We start from the raw sequence: 23,452 nt of genomic DNA on the forward strand, positions 1-23,452 counted from the left end.
CACCATACCAACAGTTGCAGGCTGATGGCTGAGAGGAACCCTTTAACAGGCTATCACTTATTAAAGGCTAACAAGTTACCTTAAGCTGAACTTTATTCATCTTTTGTCCTACACCTGTCCTCATTTTTCTGCCCCCCCTCACCTCTACTCAACTCAGTTCAACAGGCTGCTGCTGCCACCTACCGGAAGAGGTCTTATTCTCTTTTCTCCTCCACACTTGCTTTTTCTGGTTCTGGTGCTCACTGGACACTTCATGGAGGCAGCTCCACAGGCTAATAGAGCATAAAGCTATTCTTTCTGGGGGCTGGAGTATTTTGCTAGCCAACTGAACTGGGTAACAGAGGGACCTAAGCAGCATGCTAACAGAAGCATATATTTAGGAGAAGAGTAGGGGCTAGGGATCTATGAACCCTGTTAATAGAAGGGAACCGTCAGATTGGCTCAGCAGTCTTGCATTACTCCACCTCTTACTTCCAGTTCTATGAAAGAGCAGAACAACTGAAGAACTCTGCTACTAATGCCCAAATAGCATGCTGCTAGTTATAAACAAACTGTCTGTTTGTAACTGACTGTTACTACTGTCTTGAACAAATATCTAACTGTACTAACACTGCTGACAGAAATACTAAAAGGTAGGCTTGAGAAGCCAACCACTTTCACGTATATGTTCAAAGATACTTGAATTATCATAAAACAGAAACTCTACGCTGATTTTAAGTATCTTGTATACTTCTGTCTTGCATCATTTTGTGATTAAACTATAGTTTGAAGTACTTAATATGAAGACCACATATTTGATTCAAAGCTACCAGTGATCTTCAAAGAGTTACATGACAAACTACTCTTATTAGCCATTTTGCTAGTATATATCAAGCCTGGCAAGAGAATAGAAAGTAATCGCCCAACACAAATGCATCTTTCCTTTAATCTCCCTAAAACTTGAATCAAAGTCTCTTAAGTTGCAAAAGAACCTAAGACTAAGAAACTAAAGTAAAGGTAGCCCCAAGGGCTAGATATTCCACGAACACATCCACAGAACAGTTCTAGCCTGACATGACACAAATCTGTTATTTACATCATGAATTTACCTCAATCAAGGCTTGCCAAATAATCTGAACTGTATAGACATCTAGTAATTTACAGAAAGAAGAATCTTGAGCTTGGCACCACGAGTGCAGCTTTTTTGCTCATACCCACATTTTAGCACTTAGTTATGGAAAACCTTCAGTGTATCTAATCTTATAATCAGACAATTTTACAATTATACCTACAAGAAATTAATTTTACAACAATTATACTTGATCCAAAATCATCATCAGCATGCAGCTGTTTATAACTCCAGTTTTAAAAATAAGAAACAATCATGAAAAAAAGATTGTTGTGACAACATAAGAGAGATATTTGCTTTCCTGAAAGGCTTTAGAAAAGAAAAGCAAGCAATTCTTACTAGTATCATTTTTTCTTCTCTCTCTCTCTCTCTCAATCTGTTCCATTCATAACAAGTAGCAATTATTTTCTTTAATGGAGCAGATTAAGCATTAGAGTTTGAATTTTGGAAAATTCTCAGGTATGTTGCAAGACACTAGCCTCCACACAGTTTCTGCTGACAGTGTCAAAGAAAAAGAGTAAAATTTTCCTCCCTGGAAGCTTGGGACTGAGCAGTTGTAAGCACAGCAAAGACTTTCAGTTTCACATTCAGTGAAAACAGTGTTCTACCCATCTGACAATTTTATCCGACATTGTTTCATTTCTTCCAAAATAAGACGACTGAAATACTTGAAGGGAAGAAACTTGATTCACATTCGCAGTCTTGTCTTCATTTCTCTTCTGTCTTTGCTTTTCAATTCCATGACATCCAAAAGTCCATCCATTCCAAAGATTAAAAAGTTCAAAACCTTTTGGTCCTTACAAAAGATTTTTGAGTTTTTGCTTTTGAGGGGTTTGGGGGTTGTTTGTTTTTTGTTTTTAAGATTCTCCCCCCACTTTCTTAAGCTTGACTTTTTATATCAGTATGCTTCGCTCTGCAGCCTTCAAGGACAGAAGCTTGTGTTTCAAGAACATCCAGATTCTCAGGTGAATATTTGAATTCAGGAGGTGGGGCTTTAAGAACACTAAGTATCATGAAACTTATTTAAAAACCATGAGAGTTGGCAACAGTGTTTCCTTTGCTGCTTTTTTTCCTCTCAAAGTTTCCTCTTCACACACATACTGCCAGTAAACAAAATACATACGCAGAAGTCCCAGAACCAATATATTCAGAAACCAAGACTTCAATTAACCTGCATCCGTTTTTCCCACTCTCTTCTATTAGTATTAAAAAGCAATACAAGAAATTTCATGTTCAAAATATAATAGGAGTTCCACTTGTTGCAACCAAAAAAACCCAAAGATCTAGGGATGTTGTTTGAAACAGTCACTACAGACTGCAGGAAAAGGCCAAAGGAACATATAATGAAAGAAGAAAGTAGGGCTTCCCTCATTAGACATCCAGGAAGAGGAAGAACAAGAAGAAAAGCTCCTGAGAAACAGCCATTAACAAGAGCTATGCAATCTCAGGTTTGTCTTGGTGTTTAAAAGCTATTATTGTACGCCTGGAAAAGGTGTGCATCAGAAGGAAACAGAATGGTCCCACAGTCAATGAGGCCCATAAATTTAAGTCATAAATGCAATAGTCTTTGCTTCTGCTGTTCCTGCTGTGCGATTTCGTTGTTCCGTATAAAAAAAAAATCTGCATATATGCCATGCAAGTAAACCGAAAATAAAAACCACTCATCATTTCTTCCACCTAACAGAAACAAGCTGCAAGATGCTCAGTGTTATATCACTGCAACCTAAATCTTGTGGACCTTTCAGCTTTGACACAGAACAGAGGAAGAAAAAAGAACTGAAATAGAAGACACACTCAATTCAAACTGCACACTTTTGAAGGGGGACAGCAGAGTTAATAATGCCCACTAGAATAGTCTTCCTCCAGCTTCCTCTTTCGCATCCATGTAACTTGCATTTTATTGTTGTGAAACCTAACAAGTACTGTTGAAAAATCCAAGGTCTCCAATATATAAAGTCCAATGTGCCTATATGACCTGCTAACCCAGTGCTTCTCAGGAACTGCATCTGCTCTTGAAAGACAATTTTACTGGCTCCTCTGCTTGAACTCTTACCTACTCCAAAACATGAGGTATGAACATGATTTTAAGACTTAAATCTCAGCCTCTTCTCCTCTAATTCCAGCAGCCTTCAGCATTTTAGATTTCACTCTCTCAGTTCGAGAAAGAGGCGATTGATCTAGGAAAAGGAAACTGCCTCAGCAGCTACCTGAATCAATCTGGATGACAGATTTAATATTTAGGAACAAATAAACAAGAATCACCACATGTCCCTTGTTTGTCAGGGAAAGGAAAAAGATCAAGTGTAAATAAACACAGTCATAACTGGGAAAACAAGAATAAAAGTCTCGGAACAGATTCTCAGAGAACCACCCCCCCCCGCACTGTTGTAGTCTTGCGTTCCTGACCTGCTATTTGTCCAGATAGCAATAAAAGTCTGTTCTGTCTGCATGACATGAAAGATAAAAATAAAAAACACACATGGAACAATCAAATAATTTAATTATATTACCAAGATATTTACATAATTGTATTGCAAGTATTTGAAAACTATAATCATGATCCCTAACAGACCAGTTACAGATACTTAAAAGCATCACTATTCCTAATTGCTGCAGAAAGAAGAAAGAAATTTTAAAAAAAGCTCTCCCTTAAAATGCTCATAATCCTCAGGCTTTTTTAAAAAAATAAAAAATAAAACAAAACACACACACTGAAGGTTAAAAACATCTAATTACTTTTCCTCATCTAAAAAGTGAAGAAAACACCCTGAATCAGGACTGTTATGAGATCAGAATCTAACCTTAAAAGAAAGAAAACGAGTTATTTAAGCCTAATTCAAGACTAGTCCATTAGGATTATCTGCTTTCTTTCAAACCTTTGGTTTCTTTGGATAATCTGGAGAACCTAATTTTCAGCCAATCTCCTCTTCCTTTACACCTTTCACATGCAATGTTTCTTTCTGCTAGAAAGAAACTTCAGTTAAAATACTCTATTTCCAACAAATACTATTTAGAAACACTTACACTACTTCAACCCAGAAAAGTAATCAGTCAGCATATTAAAATGTATCCCATATTAATGAAAATATAACATGTAAAGTGATCATATGTGTCACAGCCTAAAGCTGTATCAAACTGAAAAGCAGAAGTCAGAAAAAGTAATTGCTTCATGGAAGGATTGAAAATGTTTTATAAAATTTAAGGAAGACTCACTAAAGCAATTAGTCACAGGTTTCTCTTAGCCAGTTAAGTAAAAGCAGAGCTGCTCTAATGAGGGCAAACAGTACTCAAGCTATTTTAAGGATGAGGGAAAATTTCATAAAATAGAAGTTTGTTCAAAAAGATCAGCTTTGGAACAGGCTTAAAGACATAGTGCAATGATCAAATATCTAATTAAGAGATAATGTCCAAAGAGCTAATACTATAATATAGCTTCAATTTCTCTGCATTACTATACTATATTTAACCCATACTTTCCTGAAAAACAGCTATAGTTACTAAGGAGAAACGCTTGAACTTTCTTTGCTAGGCTTATAATCATAATGAAACTCTCCTTTTCCCATTTTGCCACATGCATATTTTTTCCAAGTACACTTAGACCTGGCATGGCAGCACAAGCCTCAAGATAGCATCAAAAACAGCTAAAAGCATCCACAGAAAAATGGCAGAATGCATTAAAAACCTCACATATACAGTATGGATAGCAGTGATACACAATATATTCATGCCATCATAGCATTGCTACTACAACTATGAATCTATCTAATAAGAAAACCAAGTCACCTGTCCAAAAACACTACGCAGTGTCTCATATACCCAAGTTGTTATCCAACTGCTGTTCCACCATCTTCTCACTTGAGGATGGCAAGCTGCAATCTCTCTTCCTTTCCCATAGCAGGCAGCACTTCTTTCTCTCCTTCTCCAGTTCAATACATAAAAGAGCCACCATTATTGAGGAACTGGTTGACAAGGAAGGGCATTGTGCTAGTGTAAGAAACCCTGTACAATGTCGTGGGGACAAGAAGTTCAGGCATAACCAGTGAATCCTTGTCATGCAGTCTCCAGGATGGTGAAAGCTCTCATGGATAACTTTCATTCCACAGTTATCTGACCTGCTGAGAGTTAGCCAGGTGACAGGAGGTTAACAAGCAGAGGAGAAAAAAAAAAGAAAAGTCCCATGTTCTACTTTCTCACAGAAAGAAACATGAGCAGAATGAAAGGCCTGATGCATTCCCCCTGGTCTAGTTGTAATTAGTTAACTAAAGCAGTTAAGCCCTCATGATCTCCAACTTCCTTCCAGTTCCCTAGTTATAGGCCAAATAACTATAAGGCAACTTCTGCTCCCTTCTCAATGATCCTGGAAGATCCACTTTGAGAGTCACCTCAGTCTCTTTCATGAGATTTCAGGCTTAGTTTGCTTGTATCCCTCATGCTATTCTTTCTTGGTCAAGGAGTATTATAATACAAAGTATTATATCACACATGCACTTTTATTTCTGGGCTGCTAGGGCTGACTGAATATTTTTCCTTCTCATAAAAGGAAAAAAAAAACTCAATTATAAAACTCAATTTCTTAATTTCATAGAAGAGGTGTCACTGGTAAATCTAACATTTGAGAAAATACCTATTCAAAGTTATGCTCTGGAAGAAAGTAAATTACACTTTTAATCCGACTCATGGATTTGACCTTTTGTTTACTAATATATCATTTTCTCACCATGTTTCAATGGGAGTAAGGCTAGATACAGCAACCACCCTTTACAACGCTGTTCCAAAACAATTCAGAACTGCCACTGTCATTCCCCTGACTCCCAGGCATCCGTTCCCTCTCCCTGCTGTGATCTAAGCCAACACTGACACTCATCTGATCCTGCAGCAAGTCAGTTTGGGAGCAACACAGGTGCACGTGCGTGTGGGTGCGCACACATGCAGGCACAGAATTAGTAGGGTTAATTTTCTGCTACTTTAGCTTTCTGAACCAGCTTGCTTTGTAGTCAGATGAATACCAGGGCCAACACAAGGAAAATAGCAGAGCCAATTTAGATTGATTTACATATCACACTCTTAGGCTTTCCTGAGGCTAATCTTGGGGGAAAGGGAGAGGTAAGGTTATACTTAACACCAAAAGAGACTTTTGTGATTTTACATTACCTTATCACTAGAGTAACCATTTAGGAAGTAAAACAGCTAGCCCAGCTACATGAGGTGCCTGGCAGCTGTTACAGAGAAAGAGCAATGTGGGCCAGTTGGGTTAAGAGGTAGGAAGAGAAATACAAATTCTACAGAAGCAACCCAGAAAGGGTTAATAAGGACAAACTACTTCCTTGAGTTGTGAGCAGCTAATTAGAAACAGCTGTGAAAAGACAGCAAGGAAAGTGAGAGCAGGTGGAGAAGTCTCAGAAACACTGGTATGGGACTACCAAGAGGAAAGCTACAACCTAGAAGGAAAGAAAAATCCTCAGCTATTTATCACAGAAATATAGAGGAAAAGAGTGGAAACGTGACTCCACTTTCCTGCGTAGCAACTTCTCTAGAAGGGGAATTAAAACTCTTGGAGATGAAGGGGACTCATCGTATTAGCAAGACACCTATGGCTGGGCCTCCATACTTTTAGGCTAACAGAGCTCAAGTTTGTATCTTAGGTGGGGTTATCTTCACCTACTAAAACTGCACTGGTAGAAGGTCTTAGATAACAGAAGACTTCTTTGACAGAACAGCTGCCAGGAAGAGGGAGGAGGAAAGGTGGTCATGGAAACCAGGAGTTGTTTTCTCTTTCTTCCCTGTTACCTCCCAAACTAATATCTATAAGGACAAAAGCAAGGCCACTGTCACGCTACTTGGGAGGAAACTTCTGGCTTCTACTTTTTTTTCTGCTGATCTCCCAGTAGTAGGGTAGACAATAAACAAGATTCCATTCATCTGGAAAAAAACCTATACCAAGACAAGGGAACAGACACTGACAGAGAACAGTCAAACAGAAAAAGCCACAGCAGCTCTGATGTGACCTTTTTCTTCCCTGTTGCTTTTCTTCAAAGCATTTATTTCAGATACAAGGAGAGAAAAGCAACAGATATCTCTAAACAGCTGTACCTTCTGGCTCCCAACTATTTTTCAATACTTACTTCTCTAAAGGATAAAATACAGATCTCTTATCCAGGAACTGATAATACATTATTTAAAAAATCCAGAATATTTGAAATTAAGATTCTGTCTTCCTCCTGCTCTAACCACTTCATTGCAAACTATGGGCAGGAGGGCAGAGGGAAAACGTGGAAAAAAACTGATCATTTAAAAAAAAAAATCAGGACTACACTTTCAGCAGCCTTTTTCTATTTTTGCTGCTAGATTCCCGAAACAGACGTACACGTACCATTAAATCACAAAAGGTAACAAACCTTTCTTAGTATATAAACATGGACATTTTGAACATACCAACATAGGCCAAAAGTATATTGACAAAAATACATTTTTACATTTCACTAATTATTAAAAAGATGTACAATGTTACTAATCTGCAGATCATTTTAAAATGAGAGAACTTCCTGCCCCATTATACACTTTTAAACTTATTTTCTTACTCAGATTTTGACTCTTTCCTCTGCACTTTCTAGATATATCACCTTATAGCACTTAATTATGAAATTAGCAGTGTATACCTTTTATCTTTGAATTTTTTAATATCTTTTAAAAGATATAATAGTATCTTTTTATCTTACTTTTACCTACAACTGCAGTTAAACACTGAAAGTACCAAAAGTACGTACAAGCAAGAAAAACTGTTAGCCTATTAAACCTCACTGTTCAAATTTATTCTTCTAACCACTGATATAGCCAGATATCAGCTATTTTCAGGAAACTAAAGATAGAGCTGAGATCTCCTGTTTTGCAATAAGAAACATTTAACAACTCCATGGGGAAAAACTAAGGCTCCTAGTCTGGATCTGCTCTCCTACTCCTTCACACTCAGGCATAATACTACGTTTCTTGTATTTGCAATATAGATAAAAGGCCTGTTAGTAGAAGTAGACAACTTTTGGAAGAGCAGATGAACAATTTCATGCAGAATAAGTGGTAAAGGATTTATAACTACTATACTTAACCTCACATTTGAGAGGGATTCAAATTTTCACCCATTCCAATTTTGTAATGCTTTCCCTGCAAAAATACTAAGCTGTGGGTTATGGGCAGGGCTAATTTAAAAATGCAGATGTGGACTTTTCACAGAAGCTGGCAAGAACGCAGGTATGAATAAAACTCTGTTTTAATTTCATGATAAAAGTACAGTTTTTTTTTCCATAACTGAATAGGAAAGTAAGTATTATTCCTTCCAATTACAAATAGTTTCATTCTCAGAACAGATTCAGATAGGATGATAAAGCACTGACAACAGATTCTTAAGTTCAGGAGGCATACAAAGCTGCAATGCTAGGCTTCTACTAAATCAGCTTAAAATCCCAGCTGGTCAATGCATATACACCAGAAAATACAACTAAAACAGACAGAAAGGCTGTACTGCAAAGGTGAAATGTGAAAGTGCTTTTGAAATCAGTGAATTTTGATAGTCTAAAGTCACTGTAGGCGTTCTGCAACATTCATCGTCCTGACAGTCTAAGGCGATGACTTGCCCTTATCACAGGCAGGCAGTGGCTTGAAGTCACACAGACAAAGCTGAAATATTATTTTGCTCTAAGATTCCTAAAGACTTCAAACAGAAAACAATTGTTAATTAAAAAAAATAATTCTGCTTAACAAAACTCATGCTAGTATAATCCTGTATTTTTCTAGCTAAAATACTTTTCCCAGTGTGAACTGTATCATGTTGAGTCAAGTTGCAGGTCTCGATCTCATTTGCGTTGGCAAGAAGTTCCCTGCTCATTGATGGGGAGTGGAAAAAACATTCCACATAGCTGCCATTGGCTCTACACTGAAGAAACACAAGCTACAGTTTGGCCTGTTCGTTTGGCCCGTTTCGACAGGAAGGAAGCCTGTAGCTCCATCAACTCTGCTAATACCATTAAGTGGTACTTTGACTTGAAGATACTCCCCGTCACAGGGAATTTCCTTGTAATAAAAATCCACAGCAAAAAAATTTTTTTTTTAATTATCAAAACGCGAACAACCAGAAAGAGATAACGTCAAACTTCAGCACACAGATAAGGCTTAATCTTAACCAGTTGTATTACTCACAGCATTTTGAACACAGATGGGCATTTACATTAAGTTTTAGCTTGAAAAAGTTGTTCGGTACTTGTCAGCCCAGAATCTGAACATGCTGGCCAAACTGGTAACTACTCTGCTTTGTTCCAAAGTCCATCAAAAATCTGTAATTTAAAGAAAGAACATCTACACACTAATCTTAATTTACTCATCTTTAAAGGAAGCTTCATATGCACTAATACAGCTGAATAGCACATGATAATTTAATAGATTCAGCAGTTTCCTGTCATAATCATTGAAGGTTACAAAAAACTCTGGTCCAGCTCAAATAATAATCCTTTGTAGTATGCTAGTGAAATGGGAGTATCTTTACAAAAAACCCATTTTGTATCTCATTTTAACCATATCTTTCCTCATATTTCATGTTGTATCTCTTTTCTAACTATCTCCAGATCTTTCCCTCTTTCTATAGTTTACCTACCTCCTTGCTGTTTTGCCTGTCTATTAGCCATGCTTTCACCAGTTTCAACGAGACCAGAATTTCCTACTGCAGTGTAAAACTGGGCTGCTACGTTTAGAGACAAAAAAAACAAAACAAAACACAAAACACCCACACAACACTTTCTAGCCATTCTTACTGAGAAGGAAGACTACTGCAATTCTTATGGGCATCAGCTCTTAAAGCTCGCTAATCATATGCCCATTTGAAGCATCTGAGATGCCTTGCTTATCTCCAGATACAGGAAAAAGATCGCTGTTACCATCTTTCACCAACGTATGCCAGTGGTGAAGATCTCTGACAGTATGTCAGAACCCACATATGTGGGTTTTGCTAGTGAAGCCAGTTCAGCTAGTTCCTGTCCTACTTTTTGAAGGGCTAACTTTTAATGTGCATCATTTCAGTGATGCAGTTGGTGACCCGCCCTGCACTGACAGGTCAGGAGACAAATTCTTGAATTGGAATTATCACTTACCTATCATAACTACACCCACAGATCTACACCTTCGTGAGAGGCTTTCTTCCTCAGCAATATCAGCTTAAAGAATTATTGTCCCTTCCTCTACTTTGCCATACTCCAGTTGTATAAAAAAAAAATGTATTAGTGGGATCATACTATAAGCCAAACGAATGAACTAAGAGGAAAGGATGGCAAATCCATATGCCAACATTGCTGTGGAAGCATGAAACATCAGCCTCAGTGTGAAGTTACATGAAACTGCTGAACTGATCTAACAGCTCCCCAGCATCCAGAAGGCGGTGGTCTCTTTCTTGATGAGATCACCTCACAAATGAGAACAGCAACGCACTTTTTTTGGTTAGCTTTCTAGCCAGTTCATAAACTGAACTGGCTCACAGACAGATGAGACAAGCTGGCAGAGAAAAGTTGCACATGACAGTGAAAGAAATAGTGAAACCTTTCCCCTTCAGTCACAGCAAGCTATCAGGCTGGCTCAGATACACAAAATTGCTCCCTAAACATGCCACTTCACTCTTCTTCACGTTTCGACCTGCTACCAAACAAACATTCTTTCACCAGCATCCCCAGTGCTTATTCTTTGAACCACAAGCTTGCATACCAGTCCCCAGGAGTGACTTAAAAGTCTTTGGTAATCAGTAGCAGGGTGGAATCAGTCATTTATTACAAGTGCTACTCAGAGCTGTCAATGGGATCCATGAAACTTATCAAACGACAATTTCCCAGCTGCTGATTAACCTTGTTTTCCTCACACTAAAGCCCCCAAAGATTTTTAAGAGCACAGACTTCTGTAAGAAAGATACATTTTCCTTTCAGAATATTACCTCCTGTTTGCACAAAAAAGCCACAGACACTACTTCTGTTTGCTCCCAGGTTTAAAAAAAAAAAAACAAACCTGCTTTGTAACACCAGTGAACTAAAGCAGAGCATAAAAGGATCTGACAATTACCAGAGTTGGTGCAAGAAACAGAGACAGTACATGGTGAAAAAGACCTTTTCCTTTCAGTGACAGGCAACCATTAGATTGCTCCAGCTGCCTGTGAAATTGCATCCCCTGAGACAAGAGTCAACCACTATTCAAGAATAGTCAACTACCACAACTTTAGACGGGAAAAAAATTAAGAGAACCCTAATGTTTGTATTGTTTGAATGACAACTATGAAATATGTACGTTCTACTTCAAAACATATACAGAAGAAGTAAGAAACAACTCATACTTTTTCTTCCACTTTTTTCCTCTCCTCTTTTTAAATTTGAAAGGAATTTTTTTTAATCTATAGGGAAATAGAAATATTACATTTTTCTCCCATTCACACTTGGATTCTTGCATTTTTTCTTTTAAACTCATTATCTCAAAGTCACTTCATTATGTGTGCACTAGGAGTATTCCATTTGTATGGAAATACTGATAAAAGAGACAAAGCACTCCTCCTGTGGCAGCAAAGGCATATTTTGTACCAATAAATACTACTCACCCGAGCGAAGGAAGGTCTTCCAAAAACCCACCATTTTGTATGTATAACTGCATCTACACTAGCAACCTTCGAAGACGTACAATTACTTAGCGGAAGGATGACAGTCTTTCATGCTTCTGAAACCAATACAACCATGTTGGCAGCTCTTCACACCTTTGACAAGACCTAGATCATCAGAATAATGAAGATAATAGATTATTATGTTGATATTTTTTCTCTGAGGTACGTGTATGAAAGCACTACTGGGAGAACTGATGTCTGTCTTTCAGCCTGGAAACCACAGGGGTTTTCAATCCCATGCTGGGAAAAGAAATAAGTAATTGGTATTTTCTCTGAACCTTGCTGCTTGACACATCACTTGGTAGAAACAAGAGGCTAAAGAGAACAAAAGTTTCCCCAATCCAGATTTTTTCTTGTATTCAACTCATTTTACAAAAAAAAGTCTCATTGCAACTGAAGTTGTGACTATCAAATCAAAGATATCAGCTACTATCATAGACCTCAACAGATTTGCCAACTCTAATTGACTTATAGAATCACAGAAAGGCTGAAGTTGGAAAGGACCTCTGGAGATCATCCAGTCCAACCCCCGCCTGCTCAAGCAGGGTCGTCTAGAGCGCATTACCCAGGATTGGGTCCAGACAGCTTTGGAATATCACCAGTGAAAGAGACTCGACAGCCTCTCTGGGCAACCTGTGCCAGGGCTCCGGCACCCTCGCAGGAAAGAAGTTTTTCCTCATGTTCAGACAGAACGGCCTGTGTTTCAGTGTGTGCCTGTTTTCTCAATGGTGCCCAATGATAGGACGAGAGGCAAATCTGGCCCCATCCTCTTGACACCCTTCCTTCAGATACTTACACACATTGATCAGAGCCCCTCCCTCAGGAGTCTCTTCTCCAGGCTGAACGCTCCCAGCTCCCTCAGCCTTTCCTCCCAGGAGAGAGGCTCCAGGCCCTTCATCGTTTTAGTAGCCCTCCCCTGGACTCACTCCAGGAGCTCCGTGTCTCTCTCGTACTGGGGAGCCCAGCACTGCACCCAGCACTCCAGCTGCGGCCTCACCAGGGCTGACTAGAGGGGCAGGAGCACCTCCCTCCACCCGCCGGCAACGCTCTTCCTAACGCAACCCAGGATCCCGTTGGCCTTCTTGGCCACAAGGGCACGTTGCAGGCCCATGGTCAACTTGGTGTCCACCAGGACTCCCCAGTCCTCCTCTGCAGAGCTACTTCCCAGCAGGTCAGCCCCCAACCCGTACTGGTGCCTGGGGTTCTTCCTCCCCCCAGCTGCAGGACCCTGCACACGCCTTTGTTGCATTCCATGAGGTTCCTCTCTGCCCATCTCTCCAGCCTGTCGAGGTCCCTCTGAAGGGCAGCACAGCCCTCTGGAGTATCAGCCACTCCTCCAGGTTTTGTATCATCGTCAAACAGGCTGCGGGTGCGCTCTGTCCCTTCCTCCAGGTCACTGATGAGTAAGTTGGACAACACTGGACCCAGTATTGACCTCGGGGAGACACCGCTAGCTACAGGCCTCCAACTAGACTCTGTGCCACTGACCACAACCCTCTGAGCTCGGCCATCCAGCCAGTTCTCAATCCACGTCTCCGTCCACTCATCCAGCCAGCACTTCCTGAGCTTGCCTATGAGGATGTTAGGGGTGACAGTGTCGAAAGCCTTGCTGCAGTCCAGGTAGACAACATCCACTGCTCTCCCCTCATCGACCCAGCCCGTCATCCCATCAGAGAAGGCCATCAGATTGGTGAAACGTGATTTCCCTTTGGTGAATCCATGCTGACTACTCCTGATCACCTTCTGGTCCTCCAGATGCTTAGAGATGGCATCTAGGACGAGCTGTTTCCATCACCATCACCTTTCTAGGGACGGAGGTGAGGCTGAGAGGCCTGTTGTTCCCTGGCTCCTCCTTCTTGCCCTTTTTGAAGACTGGCGTGACACTGGCTTTCTTCCAGTCCTCAGGCACCTCTCCTGTTCTCCAGGACCACGTCAAAGAGGATGGAGAGTGGCCCAGCAACGACATCCGCCAGCTCCCTCAGCACTCGTGGGTGCATCCCATCCGGGCCCATGGACTTGTGGGTGTCCAGTTTGCCTAAATGGTCGCTAACCCGATCCTCCTTGACCAAGGGAAAGTCTTCCTTTCTCCAGACTTTCTGCCCGGTCTTCTGGGTCAGGGACTGCTGAGAGCTGGCCTTAGCAGTAAAGGCTGAAGCAAAGAAGGCATTCAGGATCTCTGCCTTCTCTGTATCATTCATCACCAGGGTCCCTGCCGCATTCAGTAGCAGGCCTTTTGTTAAGGATGTATTTAAAGAAGCCCTCGTTGTTGTCCTTGACATCCCTTGCTAGATTAAAACTCCAAATGGGCTTTGGCTTTCCTAGTCCCATCTCTGAATCCTCAGATGATGCCCCTATGTTCCTCCCAGGCGGCCTGTCCCTGCTTCTACTTTCTTTACACTTCCTGCTTATGTTTGAGTTTTGCTAGGAGCTCCTTGTTCAGCCATGCAGGTCTCCTACCCCCTCTTCTCGACTTCTTCACTTACCTCTGTCCTAACTGACTACTTGACTTACCTCTATCCGGAACAACTGCCAATGAACATAGGCTAGTGAGGTTCTAATTCATATAATTTCATAATTCTGTTAAGATTAGTCTGAATGATTCATACAAGTCATATGTCAAAACAGTTGAATTACAGTTATTAAAAACGATACTGCAGTAAGCAGATAATTTTAATTAAGATATGCACAGTTTAAGATGACTGAAGAAGTAACAAGCATAATATATGAAGGATGAACACGAATATTTGGTCTGCTTAATTTCTTTGTCCAGCCCAATATATGTATCTTGGAAAACATATTTTATTATTCATTGGACTGCAAACTCTTCTGGGACTGACTTATTAAATAAATATTTACACAGTGCCTTGTACAACAGGGTCTAATCCAAGTCAAGTTCTCTAGCCAATACCAAAACATAAATAAAAATTAATAATTTAGCATTGGCAATTTTTCAGGCAAAACAGCTTAAAAATACACAGTTTGAGATAATAAAAAAAACAAAACAAAAAAAAGATCTCATCCCCATTTACCAAAGTCCAATACTTTTAAAAAAGAGCAAAAATAAGGCACCACAATTTTAACTGAAGCAGCTTCTTAAGATAATGTGAAACACACAATATGTGAATCACATAATGATAATGTGAAGCCTATTGTATTTCTTTTCAGTCAAGCTGCTGAAACAGTGAACGTTATGAAAACATACTGATAAAGCACACTGATAAACAAATAGATGCATCAACAACTGAGTTGCCTTAAAAAAAAAAACTTTACAAAGCAATCTCCATTGGAAATGCATTTTAAAAGCCCAGCATCTGATGGCCTCCAAGGATTTTCCTAGGAATTACTCCTTAAACTCCTTACTTAATGCTTGATCTTTGTACAAGTCATCTAGGAGAATATCTGATAACAACGAAGCACCTTCTTGCCCACTAAACATAGAAGATATACTTCTAACAAAAAAACTTCAATTCTGTCTGCTGCAGCATATTTCACGTGTCTGCCAGCAAGTTCACATCCACTTCTCCTAGTATTATCTATAAGATAGAGGCATACCATATAAATACTTACTTCAAAATGAGGTGAAATATGCACAGTCTGCATGTATATATCCATGTGTGTGTGTGTATGTATGCATATATATAAAATCTTTAATCGAAAGTGCATTAAAAAGTGAACTATTTCACGCTTAAAGTAATTTGATACCATAATGGCTCACCTTCACAGAAGCATCTCTTTGACACAGAGTACATTAAATACACCATTGTATGAAACTGCTCACAGAGGCATGACTGAATTACACTATAAGCACAAGACACTCAAATATCTAACTCAAGTTATTTAGAGAAATTCCAAAATAAAATATAACAATAAGATAATGCTTTTGGCTTAAAGTATTTTGAGAGAAACATGCATTTCTTATGCAACTTAAGCAACTCCCCCCCTTAGTCATGTGCATTCTTTACCTACTCCGCTTTGTGCGCTGTGCCAGCATAGGTGGTTGGGCAATTACATGTTGAACCAGACTGGTTTTGGGTGGGATCAGTTTCACACAACTGCACAAACGCATGCAGGCACAGCAGAAGAGGCTCTGTACCACCTACCATCTAACAGCTGACTCACCATCAGAATTGCTACTGCTCTATTTGAAATCAGGCATTGTCACAACATGATCCTAGCAGCCCAGCAGCTTGCTTAGCTACCTTTATGCATCTCACTTTTGGGTTCTTCTGTGACTGTCATCTTCAAGAACCTATTGTAACATCATTTCTGTTTAGTAAACCAGAACTGGCAGCTGTCGATAACCTTTTTCTTAAAGGAACTGTCCCATAAATAGCAGAATAAAGCCTTATTTCCCATAGATTTGCATTTCATTTCAGCCGTGTCCCCATGTTCCAAGTAATCATATTCTACCTCTATCCCAGATGCCCATTATCTTACCCCCCTTCTTCCAAGCATGAGTCACAATATACTTAACCTCTGATGTCCTCTAACTTCTGACTCAAAAAGAATAGCACTCATCATAGCTAGTTCTTACCCTGTAGACAAATGTTTGCTGGCCAGCTGGCAGTCCAAAATACAGGTAAATTCTAAGTTGACGACAACTTTGCCCTGCAGAGATATTTTCATTCAATGAAGCCAACTACTTTACCAAAGCTTGTTAAATATTATTAAACTTGAAATCTTGGAGACCTTGCCCCTTGGCTAATTTCACCCCTGCTGAAATCAGTTAATGAGCTCAAAATTTACCGAAGTACAGCACTGAAGCAAAAATAATCGCTCAAGATTTGTATCTTTAGAAAATCAAATTAAATATGACTGGGCATACATACACATGCACACTACAAGGTGCCAAAGAACGCTCTGGAGCAACATTTAAAGAAAATCCTCAAAAACAGTAATCTGTTTAAATTGTATAATACCCTCAGTATCCCTATGTCTCTCCACTAGCCTTTTTATCACTTCTGATCTACTTCATGGTAAGTAAAAGGACAGTGTAAAAGGATCGGTAAAAAATGAGAACTCTGGAGTAAGTACCCAAAAGCGTCTGGACAAAACTGAAATCCAAGCCATACGCAACTCTATTTCTCTAAAAATATGACATGAAAAATAGATGCATCTCAACATCCTACCCACATGAGAACAGTTGACTCAGAGCTCTAAAGTCACAAGAAATTCTTTTCTAATATGTCTAATTAGGTAACGTTTCTTAAGTAATATTTACACTTTCTATTTGTACCTTTAGTAACTATTTGAATGTACTGATCATTTTCAAACACATTTTAAAGGAGGTATAACAATCTCAAAGATAAAAATGCCTCTACAAGCTCAGTGAAAGCTAGCAGCTGCGTAGACAAAAGAGATTCAAATTAGCGCCTTAAGCAAGGGGAAAAGCAGGTGGAACTCTGCCTTCTCCATTGACAGCCCCAGCAGACCAATCAGTCAGCACACATTTAACATCAGATTTTGTTAATTCTGGAATAAGCTTAAGATACTTGGATAAACATTCAAATACTAACCTAAGAAAACTGTAAAAGCAATGAGCATATGTAGTAGTTCTGTCCTTTTTCTTCGTAAATTCTAGCAAGTGTAACAATATAATGGCTAAAAAAACTCTGCGTGTGTTATCTTTTTTTTTTTTTTTTTTTTTTAAATGTTTTAGAATCTAGTACATGTAACCAGTAGAGATGTCTGGCTTTTTTCCTGCTGCTCTTAGATGTTTCTAAACTAATGCTCTTCTAAACACTAATGAGAGCACAAGCTTTACATCCATTCTGAAACACTAGTTTTTTAAATGAAGGAAAAATTAAATTCTGCTCATAGCATAACCAGGATTTGGAGGAGTTTTAAACCACTCATCATTAAAGACAGTGAAATTTGATCTTCATCTATGCTCAGAATAGAAGAGCTACACATTTTCCATCTTGCTATAAAATTCATTATACATAGCATTTTCCTAAGAATATAACACAGATTTTAATCAAGACAATATTTTTCATATAATTCTGTGGCCAGATATAATTAACAAACAAAACTATTTAGCACAATACCATAAGTTATGCCTAATTTCTTGCCACCAAAAAATACCTAAACACACTAAAAAAATTATTAACTGCATCTATGCAAACTGCAAGAAGATCTTCTTTAGGGATGCCTTTCATTCAACAACAGACAAAGTTCCAAGAATACCAAGATATCATATATGCACAACACAGATCTCACAACATTAATTATGCCAAGTAATTTCACTTGGTTGACTACAACCTGATTATTATTGATTAAATAACAATGAAATCCAAAGGTAGCATAACACACAGCTAAAAAGAACTCTAAACATCTGTATCCCGTCTGGAATACCTTTTTGCATGAGCTTGCTGGTCAGGTGTGTAATAGTTTCATTTAAAAAGTTCCTAATTTTACTGTGAGTTACAATTATAAAATAGGTCTGCAAAAACTTCTGCCAGAGAGCATTAATTATTATAGTAATTTTTTTGGTAAGCATTCTCAGGAGAGGGTCAAACCAAAACAACCACTATACTGAAACCTCTGATTGCAATTAAGAGTTTATCAAAAATCTTATCCAATTGTGAATCTAATGGCTTTCTCACTCTCAGCTGCATTTAAATACGTGGGAGCCAATCAATCTGTTAAGCAGGGTTCAAGAAGTCTTACAGCATTCACCAGCATTTTTCCCCGTTTGAAATATAAAGTGTATACTTATCCAGTGGAGATAACCTACTATGTAATTAAAAAGAAAAAAAGAAAAACAACTTGAATCACTGTACACATTAGTGGAAAAAGCTTAACTTTCATTTCAATCATTTAAATATTTGAGTTTTGAGTATAGCTTTAAAAAAATCCAGTTCTGAATCACTGGAATTTTTGTTCTATTTCCTGTAAAAGCACCAACAGCAACAGCGTTCAGCATTCCGCTCACAACAGTTCAGAAAAGATCAGCCTGATCCCTCAAGTCCTAAATTTACAGTCATTTCATAAACTCTAGGTCATATCTAACCAACTTATTTCTTCCAATGTTTCCAACATAGAGTCCATGGTAAGAGGGAGGAACTTGCAACTGGATGAAGAGCAATCTAGTTTTATGTTTCAAAGTACTTACTCTCATACAGTAGGTTGCCAAAAGCTAGCAAAAAAAAAAAGTTTGCTGAGAATAATCTCTTCAACAGATGACAGATATACTTCTACGAGGCTTGAAAAGTACACATTGGTACAGTACAGGGTTGTCTGTGAAGCCAAAGACCATTATGAAACAACACAGGACCCCAGCCCTCAAGGCAAGGCCACAGTGAGAAAAATCACTGCTTTCTTCCATCCTGTCACTGCTGGAAAAGACAAGGAATTTCTACTGGGATATTATGATAGGAAAAACGTTCCTTTTCAAGAAATCTATTTTTATATCAGCAGATTTCAGGGACAAGAGATGGTCCCTTTGGCTTCTCTCGATGCTGAAAACAGTTTACATTTCACAAAGTCTTTGGAAGCTGGTGTAAGCAAAGGTAGTACAGCAAAAACACGGCACCACCCCTACATGTAATGATAGGGATGCTACATCAAACCTCTCTCAGCCATCAAACTAGGATGATCCATAATCTAAAGAGCATCTCTTCCAACAGCTTAACTTTTTTTTGCCATTTGTAGGATTCCTGTGAAGCAGCACTAGAAAAATGACCTAGCTCTTTTCAGCTTTTTTTGTTAAACTGAAAATAAGCTCAGTGATTATTCTGTTACAGCACAATTCAAGGTAGTACTTATGGGGATGAGCCTCCATAAATTTACTATATGAATAACACTAATAGCCACAAGTGACTCAAACTTTTATTTAAATAAAAGGGCAGAACTTACTGAAGCTGATGACATGTGTCTCCTAATTTGTCAGCGGAACTTCCCTCTTGCCAAGAGTACATGCAAGATTTGAATTCTGAGGTATCACAAAACCCACTTGCAATAATCCAGATAAAGAATAAATAATTGAAATGTATTCATATAAAATACAAATGCCTGGCTACGTAGTAGATCATTAGCTAAACTGAGAACTACTTCTAATTTCAGCAAATCACAGCCAATCATGAATATAGTGCCTTCGCTATAGAGTTGCTAACCTATTACTGTAGGCCATCTGCAATACAATTGTGCAGGGTCTAAACTTATAATACAAAACAATTTGAATAGTCTAATAGAATGACTCTGTATTTAATATGTACCTTTAAAACCTCTACATAAGTGAGACTACTACCGAGTATTACATCCAACACCATTCTCATTGTTCTATGGTTAAAACTTAAGAAATAGTTTTATTCAGTCTGTCACATACCCTAAAATCAAGGCGTCAAAAAACACATCCAGAACCTAATCCTTGCTATGTATGGTTGTTCTCCGATTTTATTTTTGTTTTTCATTTGTGCTTACTACCACTAATACAGAAACGTCTACAGGTCTTGGGCATAAACCACGGCCCACTGTGCTACCAGATGAAGTACAAAGAACGCATAGTCCCTGCCCTGAAGGCCTTACAATATCTTATAGGACTTAGCATTTGTATTTTTAATACGAGCCTTTCAATGAATGAGACAAAGTACTGGACACCTCTGCATAGTATTCTCAGGGACAAATCAGAAAAAAAGTGAAACTGTATCCACCTCCTCTCTTCAAAACCCTTCTTATCAGAAACATTTCAAGAATTTCTACTCAACAATTAAACTGACTTGAATAATGGAAACTAACGTCCCAAATATACTATATATGGAATCAAACCCAGCCAACCCCCGGCAAAGACACCACACACCAAAAAATCGCACCTCTGACACGTTACTGCTCATCCTTAAATGGCGGTGTCTCGCCCCGCACACTCACACCTGTCACCTGCTAGGCGCCAGGCCACCCCCTTCCCTCCCCCAGCAAGGCAAGCCCGCTGGCAGGCTGCTTCCTCTCCCCCCGGGGCCGGGGAAGCCCGTTTCTGCCCCCCGACGCGGGGCAGCCCCGGCCGCGGGCGCAGCCGCGCACGCTGCGGGTCCGCGGGTGCCCCGCTCCCTCCGACACTCGCACCCGGATCCCTCCCCGCTCGGGGAAAGCTTCGGCATCTCGTGAAGGAAAATAAGTTTCCATCTCTCGCTGGACACCCCGCTGGGCGGCAGCTTCCCCTTCCCTCCCCGCCAGGGAAGCTGATTTCCACCCCCACCCCGCCGGGATGAGCGGGGCGCCGGGGGCTGCTCCCCCCGGGCAGAGGCCTCCCCTCGCCCTGGCACAGCCCCCCGCGGCGAGGAGAGGGGCTCCGAGAGCCGCCGGACCAGCGGCCTGGGCCCCCTGCCCCTCTCAGGCCTGCGGGCCGGGCCGGCCCCCCGCGCCTCTCCCTGCAGCCCCCCGGGGATGGGACCAGCCCCGCCAGGAAACAAGCCCGGGGAAGAGCCACCAGGCCCGCCTCGGCGGGGTCAGCCTTACCCTGCTGCTCCTGCTCCTGCTTCTTCACCTCCTCCTCTTCCTCCTCCTCCTCCGCCTCCTCCTCCTCCTCCTCCGCCTCCCCCACCACGGCAGCCGCCGCCACTACCACCGCCACCAGCGCCGCCGCCGCCTCCGCCCGGCAGGGGGGACCCCGCCGACCCGACCCGCTCCGCAGCCTCCCGCCGCCGCCGTTCCGCTCCCGGGGAGGAGGAGGAGGAGGAGGAGGAGGAGGAAGGGAAGGGGGGCGTCCGTGCTGCCGCCGCCGCCGCTGGCGGGCGAAGCGGGGAGGCCGGGGGGGAGTGGGTGGGTGTCTGCGGGCGCCGCTCCCGTCCTCAGCTGGAACCGCTCCGTCTCCGGCTCCGCGTCGCTCCCGGCCCCCCCCCTCCCCCCGCTCGCTGCGCTCCAAATCAAAATAGTGTCACAATATGGCGGCGGCGGCGGCGGCCCAGCATCGCGAGACCTTGCCCCGAGTGCTAACGGGATGCGGCGCGCGGGGGGAGAGGGGCGGCGCGGCCGCCAATGGGCGGCGTGCGGGGAGGCAGGGGGGAAGGAGGAGTGCCGTAGGGGGCGGGGCCGCCGCCGCCGGGGAGACGCTGCACCTAAAGGCCGCATGCGGGGGGCTGCGCGGGGAGGCGTCGCCCTGCCGCGCGGGGGCGGAGACCCCCGCCGCCGCCACCGCCGCGCGCGGGGGCCGCTGCCCTGCCCTGCCCTGCCCGCGCGCGACGTGCGTGGGGTAACGGCCGCCTCGAGGCGACCGGGCGGACGCCCCGCCCCCCTCCCCCCCCCCCCCGCAGGCCCGGCCCGGGGCCGACGGGCGGAGACTTGCCGCCGCCTCCTCCTCCTCCTCCGCCGCCGCCGCCTCCCTCCCTGCCGTCGTCCCCGGCGCCTTTTCAGCTCCTTCCCTACTTGCCCCGGGGCCTCGGCCGCGGGCTGGCCTGCCGCGTGGGTAGGTGGGTCACCGGCCTGGAGAAGGGGAGGCTGGAGGGCCTCCCCTCCAGTTTTTAGCCGTTTAAACGAGCTAAGGGGGGAAAGGCAGCCGCCGAAAAGGGTGGCATCTGCTAGGAGGAAGAAACGAGACCTGGAAAAACTGATTTTTTTTTGTTTTTTTAAAAAAAGTCGAACTGAAATAGTTATTCTGAGAGGGAGATGGCAGGACGCTTTCAGTCTGGAATAGCGGTGCCTTCTCTGAGCTTCCTTCAGCTTTCTACAGAGCACGGCATTTCCATCATCCCTCAGCCCAGTCCTCTTTCCCAGACGCTGGCAGGTGAGAACTGGCGTGTGCGCAGGCTTTGGTAGCGCCGTTGCGCTCAGCAGTCACTGGCTTGTGCAGAAGAGATGCCCTCTGCTTCCCTGGGCAGGCGAGTCCTTGCTCCGAGCGGGGTCCTGCCAGGTCCTAGCACGCAGACTTCACATGCCGGTCCAGTTCCCCTGCAGACAGGAAGACCGACATCCTTGATTTCAATGGCACATTCGAGCAGGGCTTGGTATTTCCCCAGTTCAGTAACTTTCACCTGAAATGAAAAAAAAAAAAAAAAAAACACCACAGTCTTCAGATGAGTTTGCAAAATCATTCTGTGAAGCGGTTGGGGGTTTTGGGGTGATATCCACCCCAATAACCCCATAATAAGCATTACACCACTTTCTCTTTCCCACTCTCTCTCTTTTTTTTTTTTTAAACTTACTTTCTTCCTACATCTCTTGGTTACCTCATTCTGTCTACAGTTAGCAGATGCTGACCCATGCTATCTAACAAAGGACAGTCTGTATTTTCATTCTGGGTTAATCCTAGTCTGTATCACAGCTAGAAACAGAAAAAAATTAAAATAATCTTTCTCATCTGTAGGAGAATGAAACTATTTGAAATCCTGCAATCTAGAAACCTGGCAGGGAAAGGGAGATGGTGGGACTGTCAGACTTCCGCATTCAACAGTGGTACTGTGAATAAGTCAGTAAAGAGAAAGAAGTTTCTTTTTCCACCTTGTAATTGCCACAGGCACCAGTGATTTCCAGTACATTCCAGTATATGAAAGGAACTACAAAACTGCTAGGCCACGGTCATGCTAAAACCTTAGAAGTTGCACTGTCCATTGCAATGGTGTAATGAGAGAAAGCCAGAGATTCCTCAGAAGACATCAGCTGTCAGATTGGCCTATTGACAATTGTGAGATTGAATTACATAAATAAACTAAGGAAAAACTAACAGATGCATTAGTTAGGAATTAAGT

At 41.7% G+C, this 23,452-nt stretch overlaps 1 protein-coding gene across 3 annotated transcripts in view; it reads right to left on the reverse strand.

The window, feature by feature from the left end:
• TAB2 (TGF-beta activated kinase 1 (MAP3K7) binding protein 2) overlaps positions 1–21,672 on the reverse strand; it is a 71,731-nt gene extending 50,059 nt beyond the window's left edge. Inside the window, exon 1 of one of the 3 annotated variants that reach the window (XM_068938780.1) lies at positions 21,228–21,672. The gene's annotated coding sequence lies outside the window, so the exon portion shown is untranslated. Of the gene's footprint in view, positions 1–11,717; positions 11,878–21,227 lie in introns of those variants that run through there. The other 2 variants (XM_068938778.1, XM_009685813.2) reach the window with 2 other exon arrangements.
• Positions 21,673–23,452: the final 1,780 nt, after the last annotated feature.

Source organism: Struthio camelus, chromosome 3 (assembly GCF_040807025.1).
Source record: "Struthio camelus isolate bStrCam1 chromosome 3, bStrCam1.hap1, whole genome shotgun sequence".
Taxonomy (NCBI): Eukaryota; Metazoa; Chordata; class Aves; order Struthioniformes; family Struthionidae; genus Struthio; species Struthio camelus.